General features: G+C 53.1%; 1 long non-coding RNA gene across 1 annotated transcript; it reads left to right on the top strand.

Moving 5' to 3' along the window:
• The first annotated feature begins 7,085 nt into the window (after positions 1–7,085).
• LOC137309141 (uncharacterized) lies at positions 7,086–23,896 on the top strand. The gene is made up of 4 exons (XR_010959760.1): positions 7,086–7,175; positions 19,652–19,705; positions 21,023–21,073; positions 23,777–23,896. It is a non-coding gene; the product is annotated as an uncharacterized lncRNA (long non-coding RNA).
• The last annotated feature ends 838 nt before the right edge of the window (positions 23,897–24,734 follow it).

The following is a 24,734-nucleotide window of genomic DNA, read 5'->3' as shown; positions in this document are numbered from 1 at the left end:
TCTGTTATTCTATATATAAACCCCCCAAACCCCTCGATTAGATTCCAGTCTGTAGCTCACTCCCGGGTATCTGTTATTCTATATATAAACCCCCCCCGCACCCCTCGATTAGATTCCAGCCTGTAGCTCACTCCCGGTACCTGTTATTCGGTTATATATTAAGAAATGGTACATCAGCACATGTAGCTATTACACGTTAAATTCTAAACATCACACTTTACGATGCTGAGTGGTTCTGGTCTGCGGCCTAAAACTGACAAACACATTCCAATCTGCAAAGTTCCTTGAGGAAGACAATGAGTAAAGGTGCTGTAAGTTATGTCAGTGGATGGAGCAGCCAGTTTGCACACAGCGAGACCCTGCAAACAGCAACGAGATAGCTGACGGGATGATCTGTTTTTGGCAGCGTTGGTCATGTGGAATGTTGGCCCCAGCACACTGGGAGACATCCCTGCTCTTCCTCAAACAGATGTTAAACTGAGGTCCCGTCTGCCTGTGCAGCTGGATAATCTCCCTGAAGAGAGAGGTAGGACCTCAGCTTGATGCTTCATTGGAAGGGTCACACCTACAGCAACACTGTGCTCCCTCGGTGTTGCTGCACTAAGTTAAGCGGCTCCACACTTTTCATGGTCTGGAAGGGAATGAATTAGATTAGGAGACAGTGCGATTAATACAACTCAGTGCGGATACAAGGAGGACAGGGGTCTCCAACCCTCCAGGATTGGCCTGGAGTCTCCAGGTATTGAAGGTTAATCTCCAGGACAAGGCTGGGAGCAAAAACCCCCGGGGAGAGAAATCACAAGGTGCATTAAACAAAAAATTGTGTTTTTTTGCCTTTGAACCCTCTTGTTTATTAGTGGTACAAATGTTGGAGATGAGGGAAAAAAATCTGTTTGACTGACAGTCGAGAATTCTCCAATCAGGTAACGCAGAGTCTGCTCGCTTTCTGATTGGCCGTGGGAAGACGGGGCACTGCGAGGATGGGCGAGTCAGGCGACCAATGGCGGGAGTGGTGGGGGGGGGGCGTGGCATCACGAGGTTGGGCGGGTGTCAGGCGACCAATGGCGGGAGTGTATGGGGGTGTGGGGCATCGTGAGGATGGGCGTGTCGGACGACCAATGGCGGGAGAGCGTGGGCGGGGCGGTTGGAGGCAGGAGGTCATGTGATGACTCCTCCAGGAATATGCCCAACCAGAGTTGGGAGATACATCCCAGGGTCCCTTCCGCATGCTTCCTCCAGCCATGTGGAAAGCCCCCCTTGGGGGAGCAGAGTTGTTCCTATCTCCAACCCTCTCAGCTGCAGTTAGTGTGATGCCCGGGGAACTGAGGGGAAAACTAGCAATTCATAGCCTTAAGTAAAATTACAATTAAAAAAATACAATTGGTAACATCTTTTTCTCTGATCATTCTGGTCTCCAAAATGGATATCGAGGCCCTGGGGAAGGTGCAAAAAAGATTCACATGGATGATATCAGAACTGAGAGGTTCTAACTATCAGGCAGGGGCTCTTTTCTCTAGAAAAGAGAAGGCTGAGGGGTGACCTGATCGAGGTCTTTAAGATAATGAAAGGGTTTGATAGGGTAGACGTAGAGAAGATGTTTCCTCTTGTGGGGGAGACCAGAACTAGGGGTCATAAATATAAGATCGTCACTAATAAATCCAATAGGGAATTCAGGAGAAACTTCTTTACCCAGAGAGTGGTGAGAATGTGGAACTCACTCCCACAAGGAGTGGTTGAGGTGAATAGTGTAGATGGATTTAAGGGGAAGCTGGATAAACACAAGAGGGAGAAAGGAATAGAAGGATAAAGTGATAGGGTGAGATGGAGTAGGGAGGGAGGAGGCTCGTGTGGAGCATAAACACCGGTACGGACCAGATGGGCCGAATGGCCTGTTTCTGTGCTGTAAAATTCTACGTAACTGACTAAAGAAACAAAATGGCCGCCATTCCTCACGAGTTAAAGCGCATCCGTTGGCTGCTTTGGGTTTTCTTCAGTCTGAAAGAGACTAATTGTTATTTAGTTTAAATGATAATTACTGCCATGGACCAGGATCTTTAATCTGGTTATCCATTCTGTCAAACAATCCCTCTCCCCAGTGGCACTTTTTGCTGTTGCTATGGAGTAACCACGGTGACCCGTTGCCCAAGAGACCACTCTTTACAGAGTACAACGTTCTGGCCTGTGATTATGATGTGACAGCCAGGAAGTAGTAGATTCATTATTTTTGATGTTATGCTAATGTTTTGATTGTTATACAAACCTTTGAAGTTATCTCAGGGACTCCTCCTAAGCGGCTCCTTAATTCTGGGCCGAAAATTACCGTTAAAAACAAAACGAAATTCCAATTTTAATTCCATTCGGGTGAGGGGGCCGGTCACAGGTTAGAGGGATGGGATGCTGTGGCTAACAATCTGCCGAATCTTTTATACGGGAACGTCCCACAAACCCCCACACCCCCTCACCCCAATTTTCTCCTTTTCGCGAAAGCATTGGGGTACACCTCCACCGACACTCGAAGACCCCCCGCGGGGCTTCTCACTCAGACCGTTCAGGATGTGTGATCCCCGGGCACTGACTGTCGAACAGCCCCGTTTCCCCTCTCTCCATCCCGTTTCCTTCTTTTTGTCTGCCTTCTCTTCCTTTTTCCGATTTTCTCCCCTCCTTTGTGTCTTTCTGCCTCAACCTCCTTCATCATGTGCCCATCTTCATTTGTATCCCTCTTTCTTTTTCGTTCTGTCTATCTGTGTCAGGTCCCCTCCTTGTCACTGGCCTGTTTGTTTTCTCTCTCTTCAATTCTGTCTTCCTGGTTTTCACTCTTTCTCTGTCGTCCCACCCTGTCTTTTTTTGTCCCAACCTTGCTCTACCCTTCTCTCTCTTTGAAGTGCCTTCTCCCCCTTTATATCTACCATTTCCTCCTCTCTTTCCCTTCCTTCTTTATCTACCCTTCCTTCCCTCCCTCTCTAACCTTCCTCCGGTCTCTGTACTCTCTCCCCTTTACTCTAACTTGTCTCCACTTTCTCACACTCTGTCTCTATATCTCCCACCCCTCCCTATCTGCCTTTGTCCAACTTTTAATGCTCTCTGCATTCAGCTCTTTCTGAAACCTCTCGTCTTCATTCTAACTTATAGAATCATAGAAGTTTACAACATGGAAACAGGCCCTTCGGCCCAACATGTCCATGTCGCCCAGTTTATACCACTAAGCTAGTCCCAATTGCCTGCACTTGGCCCATATCCCTCTATACCCATCTTACCCATGTAACTGTCCAAATGCTTTTTAAAAGACAGAATTGTACCTGCCTCTACTACTGCCTCTGGCAGCTCGTTCCAGACACTCACCACCCTTTGAGTGAAAAAATTGCCCCTCTGGACCCTTTTGTATCTCTCCCCTCTCACCTTAAATCTATGCCCCCTCGTTATAGACTCCCCTACCTTTGGGAAAAGATTTTGACTATCGACCTTATCTATGCCCCTCATTATTTTATAGACTTCTATAAGATCACCCCTTAACCTCCTACTCTCCAGGGAAAAAAGTCTCAGTCTATCCAACCTCTCCCTATAAGTCAAACCATCAAGTCCCGGTAGCATCCTAGTAAATCTTTTCTGCACTCTTTCTAGTTTAATAATATCCTTTCTATAATAGGGTGACCAGAACTGTACACAGTATTCCAAGTGTGGCCTCACCAATGCCCTGTACAACTTCAACAAGACATCCCAACTCCTGCATTCAATGTTCTGAACATGTCTCCACTCTCTCACTCTGTCATAATGTTTGTTTTTTGTCCAACTTTTATTCTTGGTCTCTTCATTCCACTGACACTGAGGTCAGCTCTCACATCACTACCCTCACTCCAGCTCATGCCAGCTGACTGAAGCACTGACCAGGGCTCGAATGTGGGACCTCCTTGACCTCAGTACCTCACTGGGTGGTCCATTGACCGACTGTGCCAAAAGACCCTCAAACTAGCATAAAAATGGAGCTGGAAATCCAACTTTAACCTCAGTGGTGAGGGGCCTTGAACCCGCGACCTCTGGGGGTGAAAGGTGACCAGCAATGCATGCCTTGGCCGCAGGTTCCCAAATCTAATGACGAGCAGAGAAGTTCTCGATCATCAAATCGAAAGAGCAAAGCCTTCTCAAACTTATGGTTCTCCAGGGAAGGTTGGTCTCCGTTTAACTGCAGCAGCTCTGGCAGTTCAGGGCTAATTTAATTATTGGCCCTGAATTTGAAGGAGTGGGGCATCTCGCGCCGTGCCTCATGAGTTAGACACTTTTCCTCCCCGCCCTTCAGCTGCAAATTGCTGGAAGTGCGAGCTGATAACGGGAGGGCAACGGGGCGTCTGGGACCTTAGTGAGTGACGGGGCCAACACTCTATCTCCTTGACCAGTGAGATTTAGGGATTGAGAAGGAAAGAGGGTGAATTAGAGCCAAATCAGGTACAGAAAGAGAAATAAAGAGAGGGAAAGAAAGATAGGATTAAGAGAGAGAGAAGAGACAGAAAGGAAAAGTAAGAAAAACATTCCAAAAATCTAAACAGATTGGAAGCCCTAAACCTCAAAAGGATATGAACTGAGCTGAAACTAGTGTGGAAAAAGAACAAGATAACAGGGTCGAGAGAGAGAAACTATTTCCTCTGGTGGGGGGGAGTCCAGAACAAGGGGGCAGAACCTTAAAATTAGAGCCAGGCCGTTCAGGGGTGATGTCAGGAAGCACTTCTTCACACAAAGGGGAGTGGGAATCTGGAATTCTCTCCCCCAAAAAGCTGTTGAGACTGGGGGGGAAATTGGAAATTTCAAAACTGAGATTAATGGATTTTTGTTGGGTGAGGGGATTAAGGGTTACAGGACCAAGGGGGGTAAATGGAGTTAAGATACAGATCAGCCTTGATCTAATTGAATGGCGGAACAGGCTCGAGGGGCTGAGCGGCCTCCTCCTGTTCCTGTGTTGCAGGTTTCAGCTTGACTTTGTTTGCCCTCTCCAGTTTCCCAGTTCAGCGTGTTGCAGCCCAGTAGCTGCCGGTGTGACTGGTGACTGACGTCCAGTGTTTGACACTTCAGGCTGCCGCTGATATAGAATCACTAATGAGGGGGTCATTCGGGGTCAGAGGCAGCTTGTCCGCCACTCGCTAATAAAAGCACATCATGGACATTGGGATGGCTGCAGATCTAGGGGTCGCCAACCCCTCCTGGATTGTCCTGGAGCCTCCAGGAATTTAAGATACATTTCAAGAAACTGCTGAGAACAAAAGCCCCTAGGGAGAAAAATCGTAAAACGGAGGGGGGAGCATTAAAAGAAACATTTTTTATTCATATTCTTTGAATACTTTTGTTTTATTAGTTAGAGAAATATTGGTAAAGGGGAAAAGGCTATTTGACCGGGTAGGGCGTTTGGAGACGGGAGGTCAGGTGATGAAATCTCCAGGGATACGTCCAGCCAGAGTTGGCAACCCCCTTCATGGTCCCCACGCTGGGACCCAGGATATTGGCCAGTGTCGAGTCGGTCAGGGCGACAGCCGAGGTCCGACAGCAGACTTCACTGACCCGGGGCGAGAACATTGGCCATTGTTTCACCGTCCAGTGGCCGCTGCTGGACTTGCATTTCTCCAGCCCCTTTCACCACCTCAGGACGTCCCAAAGCGCTTTACAGACAATGAAGTACTTTTTGAAGTGTAGTCACTGTTGTAATGTAGGAAAACGCGGCAGCCAATTTGCGCACAGCAAGATCCCACAAACAGCAATGAGGTAAATGACCAGATCATCTGTACTGACCCTCCGACAGTGCGGCGCTCCCTCAGTACTGACCCTCCGACAGTGTGGCGCTCCCTCAGTACTGACCCTCCGACAGTGCGGCACTCCCTCAGTACTGACCCTCCGACAGTGCGGCGCTCCCTCAGTACTGACCCTCCGACAGTGCGGCGCTCCCTCAGTACTGACCCTCCGACAGTGCGGCGCTCCCTCAGTACTGACCCTCCGACAGTGCGGCGCTCCCTCAGTACTGACCCTCCGACAGTGCGGCGCTCCATCAGTACTGACCCTCTGACAGTGCAGCGCTCCCTCAGTACTGACCCTCCGACAGTGCAGCGCTCCCTCGGTACTGACCCTCCGACAGTGCAGCGCTCCCTCGGTACTGACCCTCCAACAGTGCGGCGCTCCCTCGGTACTGACCCTCCAACAGTGCGGCGCTCCCTCGGTACTGACCCTCCGACAGTGCAGCGCTCCCTCAGCACTACACTGGGAGTGTCGGCCTGGATTACGTGAGCCACAGAGGGCAGGGTGTGGAGCTTTCCCCTTCAATACTTTTGATTTCGCTGACATTCCTGTGCCGTCGCTAGTGTTTCTCGGTCCTTCCCTTGCTGTGGTGTTTTGTTCCGGTTGTAGGAAACCAGTGAACAGAAACCGGCTGCAGATATGCAACTATCCTCCACTCTCTGCAATTTGCTGGAGAAATGATCCTGCTTTTATCGGGAGAAGCTGCTGTAGTTTTGGCGATGAGTTCTGCTTGCTGTCGTTCGTAGAGGCTCTGTTTAAATCGACTCCGTTTAAATAGACCCTGTTTGCCGAGTAGATAGACTGTTTGCTGCGAGTCCTGCCAGAAGTTCCGCCCCGCCTCCAATTCATTGGCCGACACAGTGGCGTCACTAGGCACTCTGACAGAGACCGACTGTGCACAGATGCCCGGTTGTGACAGCAGGGTTGAGGATTAGAAGCCTGACAATAGGAAATGATGGCTGCCATCCCTCCCATTACCACTTGTTATGTAAATGTGAGAGGCACTGTCAGCATAAGATGTCTGCTCATCCTATACTGTCTGCTGTGTAAAACTTCTCTGACGCGCCTTGGGACGGTTTTACTATGTTAAAGGCGCTATATAAATGCAAGTGGTTGTTGTTGCTCACGGACAATCTCCAGCCAGCAGCTTAAGAACAAACTCGGCATTGTGGGAGGGCAAGTGCCGACGAGGATGCGTTCGTCACTCTCTGACCTGGATGGACACTTGCCACTCCTTGTCCAATCACCGACTTCCTCACGCACCCTCTCTAATTAAGGTCAAGACATCACCTGACTTCCGTCTCCGGGCACGAGCCAGTCTTGCTGTGAGGATGGCCGTGTTCTAATGAGTTTCCCTCCCCCAGGGTACCTTGATTGGCAGCTAGCCGCAGGAGCTTGAGAGTAAGGTCAGGACTTCAGGGTGGAATGGTTTCAAGCCGGTCGGTTTGGTACATTTAGCTGTCAGTTGATTGTTTTTTTTTTTGAGATGTGTTTTTCTTTGTTAAAACGCAGCCTCCGCTGTGAGCTCCCTCTTGTTATGAGGAAACGCTCGAGTGTCCACTCTTTGTGTGAGGCTTGATGTTCAGGATAGGCAGGATATTCAACCGTGGTGTGCGAGGGGGAGGAGTGCTGCCACAAGCCAGCTCAGTCCTGTCTCGTCCACTGGCCAAACACTCTACGATGTGGAGCAAGACTGGGGATAGTGAGAACAATTGTTAAACCTTCAAATCACTGCCTCAGTAAATCAACAACTGTGTGCGTGTGTGTGTGTGTATGTGTGTATATATATGTGTGTATCTGTGTGTGTGTGTGCCTAAGCGTCTCTGTATCTGTGTCTGTCTGTGTATGTGTCTGTGTAGGTATGTATGTGTATTCCTGTGTGTGTGTATGTGTCTGTGTGTCTGTGTGTGTGTGTGTATGTGTCTGTGTGTGTATGTGTGTGTATGTGTCTGTGTGTGTGTCTGTGTGTGTATGTGTGTATGCGCCACTGTGTGTCTGTGAGTGCGTATATCTCTGTGTCTGTGTGTATGTCTCTGTGTGTGTGTGAGCACTCCCTCAGTACTGCACTGAGAGTGTCAGCCTGGATTTTGTGCTCAAGTCTCTGGAGTGGGGCTCGAGCCCACGACCTTGTGACTCAGAGGCGAGAGAGAGAGAGAGAGAGACAGAGAGAGAGCTCCCCACTGAGCCCCGGCTGACACGTTTAGGGAGGAATGCTGGTCAGGGCATGAGAGGACCTGCTCCTGGAGAAGAGCCATTGGATTTTAAATATCTGCCTGAACCACAGCTGTGGTTTAATGTCTCGTGTGGAACTCCCTCGGTAATACGCTGCAGCCGAGACTACAGGCCTCAAACTCCCAACCCAAAGACACGAGTACCAGCCAGATAAAGACTACGGGGTCGAGCTTCCCGCTCTGGGCCCAATCGAGGGAACCTCGCAATGTCGACCGAGGTTGGGGGGAGAGGGTGGTCGTGACCAGTTTTGTGGGGTGTGGGGAGCCTGATTCGGGCGAATTGAATCTCGAACCAGCGTAAAAGGTCGCAGAAAACACCAAGGTAACTGGTTTTGGGCGCAACTCACTTACGTTTAAAATTCCCCCGATCTTTTGCGCTGATATTACTGGCGTTAAACAAGCAGGAAGTCGGCCCCCCACAAAGTTCTGAGTAGTCGCTCCGACTGTGAGGAGTTCAGTCTCAAACAGGAACAGGGCAGCCATGCGCTGAAAATAGCTCAGATACGTGTGTGCACACAGAGCATTGTTTATCGCAAGGATATCCTCTGCCATGTGCTCCTGGCTCACACCTACCTCTCTGCTCCTTCCCGCCTCAATCACTTCGCTGACTGCATCTGTCCCAAACTACGGAACCCAATGAGTTTGAGCCGGTGGATTGGATGTGTCTCTCGCACAATGTTGAGTGGAGTTTACCTACGCTAAGAAAGGAAGAGGTTGTCCTGAAGGTGTCCCCACTCTGCGGCCATCTGAATCTCCCCCCCCCGGAATCTCCTGATGCACTGCAGCAACTCGCCAAGGCTTCTTCGACAGCACCTCCCAAACCCGCGACCTCTACCACCTAGGAGGACGAGGGCAGCAGGCGCATGGGAACAACACCACCTGCACGTTCCCCTCCAAGTCACACACCATCCCGACTTGGAAATATATCGGCCGTTCCTTCATCGTCGCTGGGTCAAAATCCTGGAACTCCCTTCCTAACAGCACTGTGGGAGAACCGTCACCACACGGACTGCAGCGGTTCAAGAAGGCGGCTCACCACCACCTTCTCAAGGGCAATTAGGGGATGGGCAATAAATGCCGGCCTCGCCAGTGACGCCCACATCCCCAGAACAAAACAAATAAAAAATGGGGAGATGTGATTGGGTGTTGTGTAACTTCCACCTTCCCTATCAGAATCTCAGCCTCTGGTTGTATTTATCTCGTGTTTACTCAACTGTCCCGAGGGCTAGTCTGAAAGAAAGGAGAAAGAATTTGCATTTCTACAGCGCTTTCCATGACCTCAGGACGTCCCAAAGCACTTTACAGCCAATGAAGTACTTCTTTTTTTAAAGTGTAGTCACTGTTGTGATGTAGGAAACGCGGCAGCCAATTTGCGCACAGCAAGATCCCACAAACAGCAATGTGATAAATGACCAGATCATCTGCTTTTAGGTTGAGGGATAAATATTGGCCCCAGGACACCAGGGAGAACTCCCCCTGCTCTTCTTCGAGATAGTGGCCGTGGGATCTTTTATACCCACCTGAGAGGGCAGACGGGGCCTCGGTTTAACGTCTCATCCGAAAAGGATATGGGGAGGATGGAATTTACCAGCCACGACCTTATTGAATGGCAGAGCAGACTAGAGGGGCCGTATGGCCTCCTGCTGCTCCTTATTTCTTAAGATGGCATCTCTGATAGTGCTGCACTCCCTCGGTACTGGTACTGGGAGTATCGGCCGAGATTATGGGCTTAAGTTCCTGGAGGGAGACTTGAACCCACAACTTTCTGACTCAAAAACAAGAGTGCTGCCCACTGAGCCACTTTTGATCATCGGTAAGGGGATTAAGGAACCAAGGCGGGTAGATGGAGTTAAGATACAGATCGGCTGTGATCTAATTGAATGGCGGAACAGCCTGGAGGGGCTGAATGGCCTCCTCCTGTTCCTGTGTTCCTATCGGAAGCAAACTCAGCCCCAGGGTCACACTGCCCAGTTTCCCAGGGGTCCCAGGGGGGGGGCCTGCGGCTTTCTCGTGCCCCAGTGAGGGTCGGCCTGGGACCTCAGTAGCCCACGCTGTGTTCTGCTCACTGTTATGCAGTAGGGGCAGGTTCAGGGGATTTACATCCCACCTCGAGTGTCGATACATCTGGTGCCTAGAATCTTGCCAGCGTTCTCTGTGAAATTCATACTGATATCAGCGATCTAAGGAAACAGGCAAGCTGTGGAACGAGGTGTGGCGAATTCACAAATTGCTTCACGCAGTTCCACTGGTACTTTTTATAAGCCCATTGGCGTGAGGGAGATTTTAAGATGGGCCTGTGCGATGTTCTCTTGTCACTTTACGTTTATTGATATATCAGTAGAGTGTTCGTGAACATATCAGGCACACGGAGCTCTCGATTGAACAAAATATGTCAGCTGTGTCTCAGTGGGGAGATCTCCCTCTCGCCTCGGAGACAGAAATTCATGAGTTCGAGCCCCACTCCAGAGACTTGAGCCCCATCACCTAGGCTGACACTCCCAGTGCCAGTACTGAGGGAGCGCCGCACTGTCGGAGGGTCAGTACTGAGGGAGGGCCGCACTGTCGGAGGGTCAGTACTGAGGGAGCGCTGCACTGTCGGAGGGTCAGTACTGAGGGAGGGCCGCACTGTCGGAGGGTCAGTACTGAGGGAGTGCCGCACTGTCGGAGGGTCGGTACTGAGGGAGCGCCGCACTGTCGGAGGGTCGGTACCGAGGGAGCGCCGCACCGTCGGAGGGTCAGTACTGAGGGAGCGCCGCACCGTCGGAGGGTCAGCACTGAGGGAGTGCCGCACCGTCGGAGGGTCAGTACCGAGGGAGCGCCGCACCGTCGGAGGGTCAGTACCGAGGGAGCGCCGCACCGTCGGAGGGTCAGTACCGAGGGAGCGCCACACCGTCGGAGGGTCAGTACTGAGGGAGCGCCGCACCGTCGGAGGGTCAGTACTGAGGGAGCGCCGCACCGTCGGAGGTGCCGTCTTTCGAATGAGACGTTATTCCGAGGCCCCGTCTGCCCTCTCAGTGGATGTAAAAGATCCCACGGCCACTATTTGGAGAAGAGCAGGGGGGGTGTCCTGGGGCTGATATTTATCACCTGAACCAACATCACCAAATACAGGTGATCTGGTCATTCGGTGCGAACATTAACCCTTTTTGCCTTGGGATCCTGCGTTTGAACCCAGTCCAGAGGGATGCAGTGAAAACCTCTTATTTCTGCTGCCTGCCAGAGAGCTCAGTCAGAAAAATGCTTCTCAAGAGACACAAAGCCTGTGGCGCAAAAAAAACCGGGCATGATTCAACACTAATTGGTGTTGAATTTTAAATTCTCGCTCAGAGATGCCACAGAGACGGCCTGTCTGGGGAAATGGAGATATCGTACTGGTGCAAACGAGAAGCATACTTCAAAGGATGGCATAGAACGTGCTGGAACAACGCAGGACGAGATCTGCCCGGCACCCGTGCTGTGTCTGAGCAAGGAGGGCTTGGCGCTGAGCCCGGGCGGTGATGTGTCGAAGTGCAAATGTATTGTCTGGTATTGTAGGTCCCGGTCACCCATCACCCCACCGTGCTCGCTGACCTACATTGGCTCCCGGTCCGGGAACGCCTCCATTTTAAAATTCTCATCCTCGTGTTCAAATCCCTCCATGGCCCCTCGCCCCCCCCTCCCTATCTCTGTAACCTCCTCCGGCCCCTACGACCCTCCGAGATCTCTGCGCTCCTCCAATTCTGGCCTTCTGCGCATCCCCCGATAAGCTCTGGAATTCCCTCCCTAAACCTCTCCGCCTCTCTCTCCTCCTTTAAGACGCTCCTTAAAACCTCCCTCTTTGACCGAGCTTTTGGTCACCTGTCCTAATATCTCCTTATGTGGCTCGGTGTCAGATTTGGTCTGATAATCGCTCCTGTGAAGCACCTCGGGATGTTGAATCACAAAGAAACCGCTGGAATTTCTACATTGAGGGAAAAAGCATCAGGATGGAAGCTTTGAAGTAACTCGGTTTGGCAGTCAGTATGTCGCCAGGCTTTGTACATATTTATCCTGCTTTTTTCTTTGCATGTCTGCAGGCCGTTACTGGGGGATTGAATGTAAGGCCTTTTGACAATGCGTAAAGAGTTAATCGTCTGAGCATTCGTTAGGTTTCAATTTTCATAACTGCCAGTGTTTTCTCCACCGGAGGTTCCCAATCTCGGCCTACTTTACCCGAAGCCCCTTGCTATCATCTCTGTCCTTTGCTAAACCTCCATTGGCCCCTCATGCCCCAGGGAACTGACCTTGTCCTCATCCTGAATTCCTCCTTTGGCTTTGCTGCACCCCTATTTGGACGTTCTTCTCCAGGCCGATCCTCCTACCCTCTACCTCTAGATTGCTGCTTGTTGCCCACTGCCCTTCTCGTCACTATTGGGAGTCACTTCACCCCTGCTCTTCGAAATAAGGCTGTTAAAAAAGCATACGGGATACTGGGCTTTATTAGTAGAGGCATAGAGTACTAAAGCAAGGAAGTTATGCTAAACCAAGGTTCGGCCCCAGCTGGAGTGTTGTGTCCCAATTCTGGGCACCGCACTTTAGGAAGGATGTCAAGGCCTTGGAGAGGGTGCGGAGGAGATTTACCAGAATGGTCCCAGGGATGAGGGACTTCAGTTATGTGGAGAGACTGGAGAAGCTGGGATTGTTCTCCTTAGAGCAGAGAAGGTTAAGAGGAGATTTAATCGAGGTGTTCAAAATCATGAGGGGTTTTGGTAGAGTAAATAAGGAGAAACTGTTTCCAGTGGCAGGAGGGTCGGTAACCAGAGGACACAGATTTAAAATAATTCACAAAAGAACCAGAGGGGAGATGAGGAGAATATTTTTTTACGCAGCGAGTTGTTCTGATCTGGAATTCACTGCCTGAAAGGGCGGTGAAAGCAGATTCAATAATAACTTTCAAAGGGGAATTGGATAAATACTCAAAGGGGGAAAATTTTGCAGGGATACGGGGAAAGAGCAGGGGGAGTGGGGCTAATTGGAGAGCTCTTTCAAAGAGCCGGCACAGGCACGATGGGCAGAATGGCCTCCTTCTGTGCTGCGTGGCTTAAATCTGAGACCAAAGATTGTCTTGTCAGGTGTCTGTTATTAGTGGGCCAATACTGTTGGGACGAATTTGAGGCTCGGGCCTAGCTTTCAGGGCCTGCTCCATTCGGGGTGAGTTTGAGGCCCCAGCGTCAAGGAGTTGAGATGAACTTGAGGCCCAGGACTGTCTGTTGCCCTTAGGCCGAGTTTTCTTCGTTCTCATGTGGATTGCTAACTGGAGTCCTTCACTGCAGCAGGAAGGGCCTGCCTTTGGAGGGGGTGGAGGAGCTGAGGCCATCTCCTCCTTACTGGCCGAGAGCTTTCTGATTGACAGAGTTAGCATCAGTGGTAGTCAATAGACAATCAGCTAAACAGAGGAACAGGGGGAAGAGAAGGCTCTTCTGGAGGCAATAATTTATGCACGTCAACGTAGGTGAATTAAGGGAGATGTGTGGTGAGGAGGGGATTATCCTGCTATGAGGTGGAATAAAGGTTAACCCTTGAGGTTTAGTCCTTGTGACAGCTGTCTGACAGATTTAGTGATTTTCTTGTAGGCCTGTGGAGATCCTGCCTGCCCCCAGTCCCTGCGTGAGGCAGCGTATCCGAGGGGAGAGGGTTGCGGGTCCAGTTTAACGAGCTACTGATGTGCGTGTGTGGCTTTGTTAATCTGCTTTTGGGAAATGAGTGATGCTGACAAGGCCGGACTTACTGTCCATCCATGGTTGTCCTGACAACCGCATGGCTTGCTGGATCACTTCAGAGGACATCAAAAGCCAAAGGCAAGGTGGGATTGGAGTCACGTGTAGGCCAGACCGGGTAAAGGGTGAGAGAGGGGTTAGAGGGACCTCCCCACACTCGGGAGTGTGAGAGAGGGGTTAGAGGGACCTCCCCACACTCGGGAGTGTGAGAGAGGGGTTAGAGGGACCTCCCCACACTCGGGAGTGTGAGAGAGGGGTTAGAGGGACCTCCCCACACTCGGGAGTGTGAGAGAGGGGTTAGAGGGACCTCCCCACACTCGGGAGTGTGAGAGAGGGGTTAGAGGGACCTCCCCACACTCGGGAGTGTGAGAGAGGGGTTAGAGGGACCTCCCCACACTCGGGAGTGTGAGAGAGGGGTTAGAGGGACCTCCCAAGATATGGGAGTGTGAGAGGGGTTAGAGGGACCTCCCCACACTCGGGAGTGTGAGAGAGGGGTTAGAGGGACCTCCCCACACTCGGGAGTGTGAGAAAGGGGTTAGAGGGACCTCCCAAGATATGGGAGTGTGAGAGGGGTTAGAGGGACCTCCCCACACTCGGGAGTGTGAGAGGGGTTAGAGGGACCTCCCCACACTCGGGAGTGTGAGAGAGGGGTTAGAGGGACCTCCCAAGATATGGGAGTGTGAGAGGGGTTAGAGGGACCTCCCCACACTCGGGAGTGTGAGAGAGGGGTTAGAGGGACCTCCCCACACTCGGGAGTGTGAGAAAGGGGTTAGAGGGACCTCCCAAGATATGGGAGTGTGAGAGGGGTTAGAGGGACCTCCCCACACTCGGGAGTGTGAGAGAGGGGTTAGAGGGACCTCCCCACACTCGGGAGTGTGAGAGAGGGGTTAGAGGGACCTCCCCACACTCGGGAGTGTGAGAGAGGGGTTAGAGGGACCTCCCAAGATATGGGAGTGTGAGAGGGGTTAGAGGGACCTCCCCACACACGGGTGTTTGAGAGAGGGGTTAGAGGCACATCCCCAGATACAGGGAGTGTGAGAGAGAGGTTAGACAGGCCTCCCCACACACGGGAGTGTGAGAGAGGGGTTAGAGGGACCTCCGCCGATATGGGTGTGTGAGAGAGGGATTAGAGGGACCTCCCCAGATACAGGAGTGTGAGTGAGGGGTTAGAGGGACCTCCCCAGATTTGGGAGTGTGAGAGAGGGGTTAGAGGGACCTCCCCAGATACAGGAGTGTGAGAGAGGGGTTAGAGGGACCTCCCCAGATACGGGAGTGTGAGAGAGGGGTTAGAGGGACCTCCCCAGATACGGGAGTGTGAGAGAGGGGTTAGAGGGACCTCCCCAGAGTTGGGAGTGTGAGAGAGGGGTTAGAAGGACCTCCCCAGAGTTGGGAGTGTGAGAGAGGGGTTAGAGGGACCTCCCAGAGTTGGGAGTGTGAGAGAGGGGTTAGAGGGACCTCCCCAGATACAGAAACAGATTCAGGACTTGAACATGCCTAAGCTTTTGGTGGAATGGCCTTGGGCTTCATGGAGAGTTGGGAGTTGGATGTCTTATCAGAAAACAATAAACAAAAGAGAATTTACCAGCATCTGTGCTGAGTCCTGGCAGGTAATAATTTCTACCAACAGCTGATGTGTGAGAACAGGATAATAACAATGTAGAAAGATTACAGGACAGAGTCTTAGAATCACACTCATCCTGAAACTCAGCGTGACAAATGAGAACATTTTGTTTCTCTCCTTCTCTTGAATAATTAAAACAGAGACTTTAAAAAAACAGATGTAAAAATATACAAGAGTATGCAGACACTATTTTCTCTTAAAGGAACCAACCCCGTTTGAGAGCTGAGTCTCGGTAAATTGAACCCGGACCCTGTCACGTTGCAGTCTCCGCTGCTTCAGAGTTTCTGTGTGTCTCCCACCCTCTGTAAACTTGAGCTCATCCAAAACTCTGCTGCCCCGTATCCTAACTCGCACCGAGTCCCGTTCACCCATCACCCCCCCTGTGCTCGCTGACCGACATTGGCTCCCGGTCCGGGAACACCTCGATTTTAAAATTCTCATCCTTGTTTTCAAATCCCTCCATGGCCCTCGCCCCCCTCCCTATCTCTGTAACCTCCTCCAGCCCTACAACCCTCCGAGATCTCTGCGCTCCTCCAATTCTGGCCTCTCGCTCATCCCCGATTCCCATCGCTCCACCATTGGCGGCCGTGCCTTCAGCTGCCTGGGCCCTAAGCTCTGGAATTCCCTCCCTAAATCTCTCCCACTCTCTCTCCTCCTTTAAGACGCTCCTTAAAACCTACCTCTTTGACCAAGCTTTTGGTCACCTGTCCTAATATCTCCTTATGTGGCTCGGGGTCAAATTTTTGACTGATTTACGCTCCTGTGATGCGCCTCGGGACGTTCAAGGTGCTATATAAATGCAAGTTTCTGTTGTGTATGCGCCCGTGTTCTGACATCAGCTGAGGACAGGAATGGGCTTGGCCGTGATAGCTCACACAGTAGAATAGCTGTTGAGATTCACTCTCAAGGTTCGCACACTCGGGGAGGGGCGGGAGGGCGATCGGGGGCCGTGGGACCCCTGCCCCCAGCGAGAGTCGGGGAGAAAACTTCCCCATTAACGTTCTACATTCCCGGGGGTTTATTAAGTGGGGAGGGGTCTCTCCAGACTGTCGTTGGGGAATTGCACTAAGGTCCGTGAGGGGAAAAAACCGGGGGAAAGACTGAGGTGTGATATTCCCTTCAGAAACTTCTCCGGATTGTCCCCAATCATTCCGATGTTGGGCTCGATATTTCTTTCTCCGCTGCCGCTGTCTGTAGGACGGGGGGGGGGGCTGTCGTCAGATTGTGGGGGGGGGGCTGTCGTCAGATTGTGGGGGGGGGGGCTGTCGTCAGATTGTGGGGGGGGGGGGCTGTCGTCAGATTGTGGGGGGGGGGCTGTCGTCAGATTGTGGGGGGGGGGCTGTCGTCAGATTGTGGGGGGGGGGGGGCTGTCGTCAGATTGTGTGGGGGGGGGGGGCTGTCGTCAGATTGTGGGGGGGGGGCTGTCGTCAGATTGTGGGGGGGGGACCTGTCGTCAGATTGTGGGGGTGGGGCTGTCGTCAGATTGTGGGGGGGGGGCTGTCGTCAGATTGTGGGGGGGTGGGGCTGTCGTCAGATTGTGGGGGGGGGCTGTCGTCAGATTGTGGGGGGGGGGCTGTCGTCAGATTGTGGGGGGGGGGGCTGTCGTCAGATTGTGGGGGGGGGGCTGTCGTCAGATTGTGGGGGGGGGCTGTTGTCAGATTGTGGGGGGTGCTGTTGTCAGATTGTGGGAGGGGCTGTCGTCAGATTGTCGGGGGGGGGCTGTCGTCAGATTGTGGGGGGGGGGCCTGTCGTCAGATTGTGGGGGGGGGGCTGTCGTCAGATTGTGGGGGGGGGGCTGTCGTCAGATTGTGGGGGGGGGGCTGTCGTCAGATTGTGGGGGGGGGGCTGTCGTCAGATTGTGGGGGGGGTGCTGTCGTCAGATTGTGGGGGGGGGGGCTGTCGTCAGATTGTGTGTGGGGGGGGGCCTGTCGTCAGATTGTGGGGGGGGGGCTGTCGTCAGATTGTGGGGGGGGGCTGTCGTCAGATTGTGGGGGGGGGGCTGTCGTCAGATTGTGGGGGGGGGGGGGCTGTCGTCAGATTGTGTGGGGGGGGGGCTGTCGTCAGATTGTGGGGGGGGGGGGCTGTCGTCAGATTGTGGGGGTGGGGCTGTCCTCAGATTGTGGGGGGGGGGCTGTCGTCAGATTGTGGGGGGGGGGCTGTCGTCAGATTGGGGGGGGGGGCTGTCGTCAGATTGTGTGGGGGGGGGGGCTGTCGTCAGATTGTGGGGGGGGGGCTGTCGTCAGATTGTGTGGGGGGGGGGCTGTCGTCATATTGTGGGGGGGGGGCTGTCGTCATATTGTGGGGGGGGGGGGCTGTCGTCAGATTGTGGGGGGGGGGCTGTCGTCAGATTGTGGGGGGGGGGCTGTCGTCAGATTGTGGGGGGGGGGGGCTGTCGTCAGATTGTGGGGGTGGGGCTGTCCTCAGATTGTGGGGGGGGGGGCTGTCGTCAGATTGTGGGGGGGGGGGCTGTCGTCAGATTGGGGGGGGGGGCTGTCGTCAGATTGTGTGGGGGGGGGGGCTGTCGTCAGATTGTGGGGGGGGGGCTGTCGTCAGATTGTGTGGGGGGGGGCTGTCGTCATATTGTGGGGGGGGGGCTGTCGTCATATTGTGGGGGGGGGGGCTGTCGTCATATTGTGGGGGGGGGGGCTGTCGTCATATTGTGGGGGGGGGGCTGTCGTCAGATTGTGGGGGGGGGGCTGTCGTCAGATTGTGGGGGGGGGGGGCTGTCGTCAGATTGTGGGGGGGGGGGCTGTCGTCAGATTGTGGGGGGGGGGGCTGTCGTCAGATTGTGGGAGGGGGGGGCTGTCGTCAGATTGTGGGGGGGGGGGGGCTGTCGTCAGATTGTGGGGGGGGGGGGGCTGTCGTCAGATTGTGGGGGGGGGGGGCTGTCGTCAGATTGTGGGGGGGGGGGGCTGTCGTCAGATTGTGGGGGGGGGGCTGTCGTCAGATTGTGGGGGGGGGGGGCTGTCGTCAGATTGTGGGGGGGGGGGGCTGTCGTCAGATTGTGGGGGGGGGGGGGCTGTCGTCAGATTGTGGGGGGGGGGGGGGCTGTCGTCATATTGTGGGGGGGGGGGCTGTCGTCAGATTCAGTGCACCCTCAGCCCGTTCTACATCCCACCCGATTTTTAGCAAGAAAGACCTCCCATTTCTCCAGCCCCTTTCACCACCTCACGTAATGTGGGAAACGCGGCAGCCAATTTGTGCACAGCAAGATCCCACAAACAGCAATGTGATAAATGACCAGACCATCTGTTTTAATGATGTTGGTTGAGGGATACATCAGGTCACTGGGGTGAACTCCCCCTGCTCTTCTTCCAATAATGGCCGTGGGATCTTTCACGTCCACCTGAGGGGGGCAGACGGGGGCCTCGGTTTAACGTCTCATCCGAAAGACGGCCCCTCTGACGGTGCGGCGCTCCCTCAGGACTGGCGCTGGGAGCGCTGGCCTGGATTATGGGCTCCAGCCTCTGGAGTGGGGCTCGAACCCAGGACTTTCATAACTCAGAGGCGGGCGAGAGAGAGCTCCCCACTGAGCCCCGGCCGACACCTAATTTTAATGACGTCCGATTTTAAGATGGGTCACATCAGTTACCTCCCTTAAAATCGACGCATAGGTCCAGAGTGTGGGAGAACACCAAGATTGAAAAGGGTACGGGAGCTGAGGTACATCAGTACTGGATAGGCCACACCACCCTAGGGTTTTAAAAGCCTGCAGATTGTAAGAGGATGAAGACAGAATCAAACTCTCTCACCAAGTTCCCTGAATAGTTGGAGCTTTGCTGAGTACAAGTGTTGATTCCGACTACACCAAATGCCGTTCCCTACTGGCTGGTCTCCAGGAAGAGCAGCGCTGTGCATTCCCTGGTGTCACCACGATACAGGACTCAGTCAATTCATCACACCTCAAGTTCCTCCATCTCCTGCTCAGAATGTCACGTCACGTCACGTCACGTCACGCCATGTGTCAGCTACGTTACTACTTCAGGAACAAGAGCTTCGGGGTGGGGAGATCAGCAAATACTGCTCCATGGAACCCATCCGGAAAACGTCCCCAAAAGTCTTTGTTTCTCTCAATCTCTGATCTCCGTCTCCCTCTCTCTCTGACTGACCCGGGGAAGCCTCCAATCTGATGTTACGATCTGTTAACCACACCTAACCGAAACCTCGGTCATTCCTCCCCGGACTCAGGACAATGTTCGGGTCGCTTTTTTTTAAAAAAAGATTAGACGAGTCAGAAAAAGTGTTAAGTCTTTGAAATAACGGCTCTTTTCTCTTTGCCCCTTTCTGTTTTTCAGGCTAACTCACCTCCAGTGATAGTGAATACAGAAAGCCTGGAAGCTCCGCCTTATGTAAGTGCTGTCTTAGTTCGACCAACACATCAATCCCCCTTTTGTGTTCACATCTTCCAGTACATACGTGTTGGAGTATTGATGGGAGATACTGCATAGAATTATCAGCACCAACTGAATCCCCTCGACTAGTTTCAATCACCGAAGGGGGGGGTCAGGGAGGAATTCCCCAGATTATTTTCCCCCTCAAATTGACCCTGGAGTTTTTTAATACACAAGTTGCGGGGGACAGGCTGGACGGAGCAGGAGGGTCTTTCCCTGTCCGCCATTGCTCATATGTTCGTGTACCCTGTCTCAGAGGAACGCCCCGGCCGATGTTTTCAGGGCTGACTGAGTCGGCGGTGAGTTTAGTTCCACATTGAACCAAACTACTGGCAGTTTGTGCGGAGGTTGATCGAAGCTGGTTGGACACTTAGAGATGGGCAGCGTTGAAATCCAGGTATCAGCCATTAAAGGACGATGTGAAAATCACATCTGTGGGCTGGGCCGGACTGGGCTGGACTGGGCTGGACCGGACTGGACTGGGCCGGACCGGGCTGGACTGGGCCGGACCGGGCTGGACTGGGCCGGACCGGGCTGGACTGGGCCGGACCGGACTTGGTTGGGCCGGGCCGGACTTGGTTGGGCCGGGCCGGACTGGGCTGGGCCGGGCCGGACTGCGTTGGACCGGGCGAGTGGGGATGGAAGACCTTGTCAGAAATGTGGCAAGGAAAGATGCACTCGCTGACTCTCATCGGCTCCCGGTCCGGCAATGCCTCGATTTTAAAATTCTCATCCTTATTTTCAAATCCCTCCATGGCGCTCGCCCCCCCTCCCTATCTCTGTAACCTCCTCCAGCCCCTACAACCCTCCGAGATCTCTGCGCTCCTCCAATTCTGGCCTCTTGCGCATCCCCCGATTCCCATCGCTCCACCATTGGCGGCCGTGCCTTCAGTTGCCTGGGCCCTAAGCTCTGGAATTCCCTCCCTAAACCTCTCCGCCTCTCTCTCCTCCTTTAAGACGCTCCTTAAAACCTACCTCTTTGACCAAGCTTTTGGTCACCTGTCCTAATATCTCCTTATGTGGCTCGGTGTCAAATTTTGTTTGATAATCGCTCCTGTGAAGCGCCTTGGGACGTTTTACTACGTTAAGGACGCTATATAAATGCAGGTTGAGGATGTTGTGAGGGAAAATATTCAAAAAAATTCCTATCATTGGTTTTGTGTTGTGTGATTGATGTCGAGCTGGATTCAAAGTAAAAATAAATGCCCAGCATCTCCTTCATTGTTGCCGAATGGTCTAACTCTGATTTGTGAGCTTGTCTCCTTTTTGCGACAGATAAATGGCACAGACGGAGAGATCGAGTATGAAGAGATTACACTCGAGAGAGTAAGTGACTTGTCCTTTCTTCAATCTCTTCTCCACCAATCATTTTTCAAGATGGCTGCCTTTATTTCCAGAACATTCCCTGCGAGCGAAACATGAGAGATAACACTGCTGACAGTATGACCAAGACACATGCATTCTTTGTCAGTGGTCGGCAGTGCTTAGGGCCTGCTTGTTTCAGCGTTCATTAAGTTCAAGATCCACCCACACACAGTCTGTCCCACTCTCAGATACCAGCTCCTCCATCACCCCACACAGTCAGTCCCACTCTCAGATACCAGCTCCTCCATCACCCCCACACACAGTCTGTCCCACTCTCAGATACCAGCTCCTCCATCACCCTCACACACACAGTCTGTCCCACTCTCAGATACCAGCTCCTCCATCACCCCCACACACAGTCTGTCCCACTCTCAGATACCAGCTCCTCCATCACCCCCACACAGTCTGTCCCACTCTCAGATACCAGCTCCTCCATCACCCCCACACAGTCTGTCCCACTCTCAGATACCAGCTCCTCCATCACCCCCACACACAGTCTGTCCCACTCTCAGATACCAGCTCCTCCATCACCCCCACACACAGTCTGTCCCACTCTCAGATACCAGCTCCTCCATCACCCACACAGTCTGTCCCACTCTCAGATACCAGCTCCTCCATCACCCACACACAGTCTGTCCCACTCTCAGATACCAGCTCCTCCATCACCCCCACACACAGTCTGTCCCACTCTCAGATACCAGCTCCTCCATCACCCCCACACACAGTCTGTCCCACTCTCAGATACCAGCTCCTCCATCACCCCCACACACAGTCTGTCCCACTCTCAGATACCAGCTCCTCCATCACCCCCACACACACAGTCTGTCCCACTCTCAGATACCAGCTCCTCCATCACCCCCACACACAGTCTGTCCCACTCTCAGATACCAGCTCCTCCATCACCCCCACACAGTCTGTCCCCACTCTCAGATACCAGCTCCTCCATCACCCTCACACAGTCTGTCCCACTCTCAGATACCAGCTCCTCCATCACCCCCACACACAGTCTGTCCCACTCTCAGATACCAGCTCCTCCATCACCCCCACACACACAGTCTGTCCCACTCTCAGATACCAGCTCCTCCATCACCCCCACACACAGTCTGTCCCACTCTCAGATATCAGCTCCTCCATCACCCCCACACACAGTCTGTCCCACTCTCAGATACCAGCTCCTCCATCACCCCCACACACAGTCTGTCCCACTCTCAGATACCAGCTCCTCCATCACCCCCCCACACAGTCTGTCCCACTCTCAGATACCAGCTCCTCCATCACCCCCACACACAGTCTGTCCCACTCTCAGATACCAGCTCCTCCATCACCCCCACACACAGTCTGTCCCACTCTCAGATACCAGCTCCTCCATCACCCCCACACAGTCTGTCCCACTCTCAGATACCAGCTCCTCCATCACCCACACACACAGTCTGTCCCACTCTCAGATACCAGCTCCTCCATCACCCCCACACACAGTCTGTCCACTCTCAGATACCAGCTCCTCCATCACCCCCACACACAGTCTGTCCCACTCTCAGATACCAGCTCCTCCATCACCCCCACACACAGTCTGTCCCACTCTCAGATACCAGCTCCTCCATCACCCCCACACACAGTCTGTCCCACTCTCAGATACCAGCTCTTCCATCACCCCCACACACAGTCTGTCCCACTCTCAGATACCAGCTCCTCCATCACCCTCACACACAGTCTGTCCCACTCTCAGATACCAGCTCCTCCATCACCCCCACACAGTCTGTCCCACTCTCAGATACCAGCTCCTCCATCACCCCCACACACAGTCTGTCCCACTCTCAGATACCAGCTCCACCATCACCCCCACACACAGTCTGTCCCACTCTCAGATACCAGCTCCTCCATCACCCCCACACACAGTCTGTCCCACTCTCAGATACCAGCTCCTCCATCACCCCCACACACAGTCTGTCCCACTCTCAGATACCAGCTCCTCCATCACCCCCACACAGTCTGTCCCACTCTCAGATACCAGCTCCTCCATCACCCCCACACACAGTCTGTCCCACTCTCAGATACCAGCTCCTCCATCACCCACACACACAGTCTGTCCCACTCTCAGATACCAGCTCCTCCATCACCCCCCACACACAGTCTGTCCCACTCTCAGATACCAGCTCCTCCATCACCCCCACACACAGTCTGTCCCACTCTCAGATACCAGCTCCTCCATCACCCCCATACAGTCTGTCCCACTCTCAGATACCAGCTCCTCCATCACCCACACACAGTCTGTCCCACTCTCAGATACCAGCTCCTCCATCACCCCCACACACAGTCTGTCCCACTCTCAGATACCAGCTCCTCCATCACCCACACACAGTCTGTCCCACTCTCAGATACCAGCTCCTCCATCACCCCCTCACACAGTCTGTCCCACTCTCAGATACCAGCTCCTCCATCACCCCCCTCACACAGTCTGTCCCAATGCTTTTTCCAATGGTGTGTGTTTCGAAGAATAACACCCCCTTTTCCTCACCCTGACCCTGGATTATATCCCGGAGTGGGCTGCAGGCCATGATCTCCTGATTCAGAGACGGGATTGCTCCCATGAACCAAGCTGAGACCAGCTCACACTTTGTGGGACGGATGTGTAATTCCGCAGTTGCTGTTTTCTGCCTCTTCCAGGGGAACTCCGGCCTAGGGTTCAGCATCGCTGGAGGAACGGACAACCCACACATCGGAGATGATCCCAGCATCTTCATCACCAAAATAATCCCGGGAGGGGCTGCAGCACAGGATGGAAGACTCAGGTATACGAATATCGAGGGGGTGGAGTGTTTCCCAATGAGTCAGGATTTCACCGAGCGACCCGGGGAGTGTTTGATGGGACAGTGTAGAGGGAGCTTTACTCTGTATCTAATCCTGTCCCTGCCCTGGGAATGTTTGATGGGACAGTGTAGAGGGAGCTTTACTCTGTATCTAACCCTGTACCTGCCCTGGGAGTGTTTGATGGGACAGTGTAGAGGGAGCTTTACTCTGTATCGAACCCTGTACCTGCTCTGGGAGTGTTTGATGGGGACAGTGTAGAGGGAGCTTTACTCTGTATCTAACCTGTGCTGTACCTGCCCTGGGAGTGTTTGATGGGACAGTGTAGAGGGAGCTTTACTCTGTATCTAACCCTGTACCTGCCCTGGGAGTGTTTGATGGGACAGTGTAGAGGGAGCTTTACTCTGTATCTAACCCGTGCTGTACCTGCCCTGGGAGTGTTTGATGGACAGTGTAGAGGGAGCTTTACTCTGTATCTAACCCTGTACCTGCCCTGGGAGTGTTTGATGGGACAGTGTAGAGGGAGCTTTACTCTGTATCGAACCCTGTACCTGCTCTGGGAGTGTTTGATGGGACAGTGTAGAGGGAGCTTTACTCTGTATCTAACCTGTGCTGTACCTGCCCTGGGAGTGTTTGATGGGACAGTGTAGAGGGAGCTTTACTCTGTATCTAACCCTGTACCTGCCCTGGGAGTGTTTGATGGGACAGTGTAGAGGGATGCAAGAGATTAAATAGTATAAGTAAATGATCTGGACCCAGGAGAAAGGTGGGTGCAGAGGCGGATGAATTGAGTTCGGGAGTAGTTGCCGAATTCTGA

The sequence above is a fragment of the Heptranchias perlo genome, unplaced genomic scaffold (assembly GCF_035084215.1).
Source record: "Heptranchias perlo isolate sHepPer1 unplaced genomic scaffold, sHepPer1.hap1 HAP1_SCAFFOLD_1484, whole genome shotgun sequence".
Lineage (NCBI taxonomy): Eukaryota > Metazoa > Chordata > Chondrichthyes > Hexanchiformes > Hexanchidae > Heptranchias > Heptranchias perlo.
The sequence above is the reverse complement of the archived record's forward strand: the minus strand, read 5'-3'. Positions and strand labels throughout refer to the sequence as shown.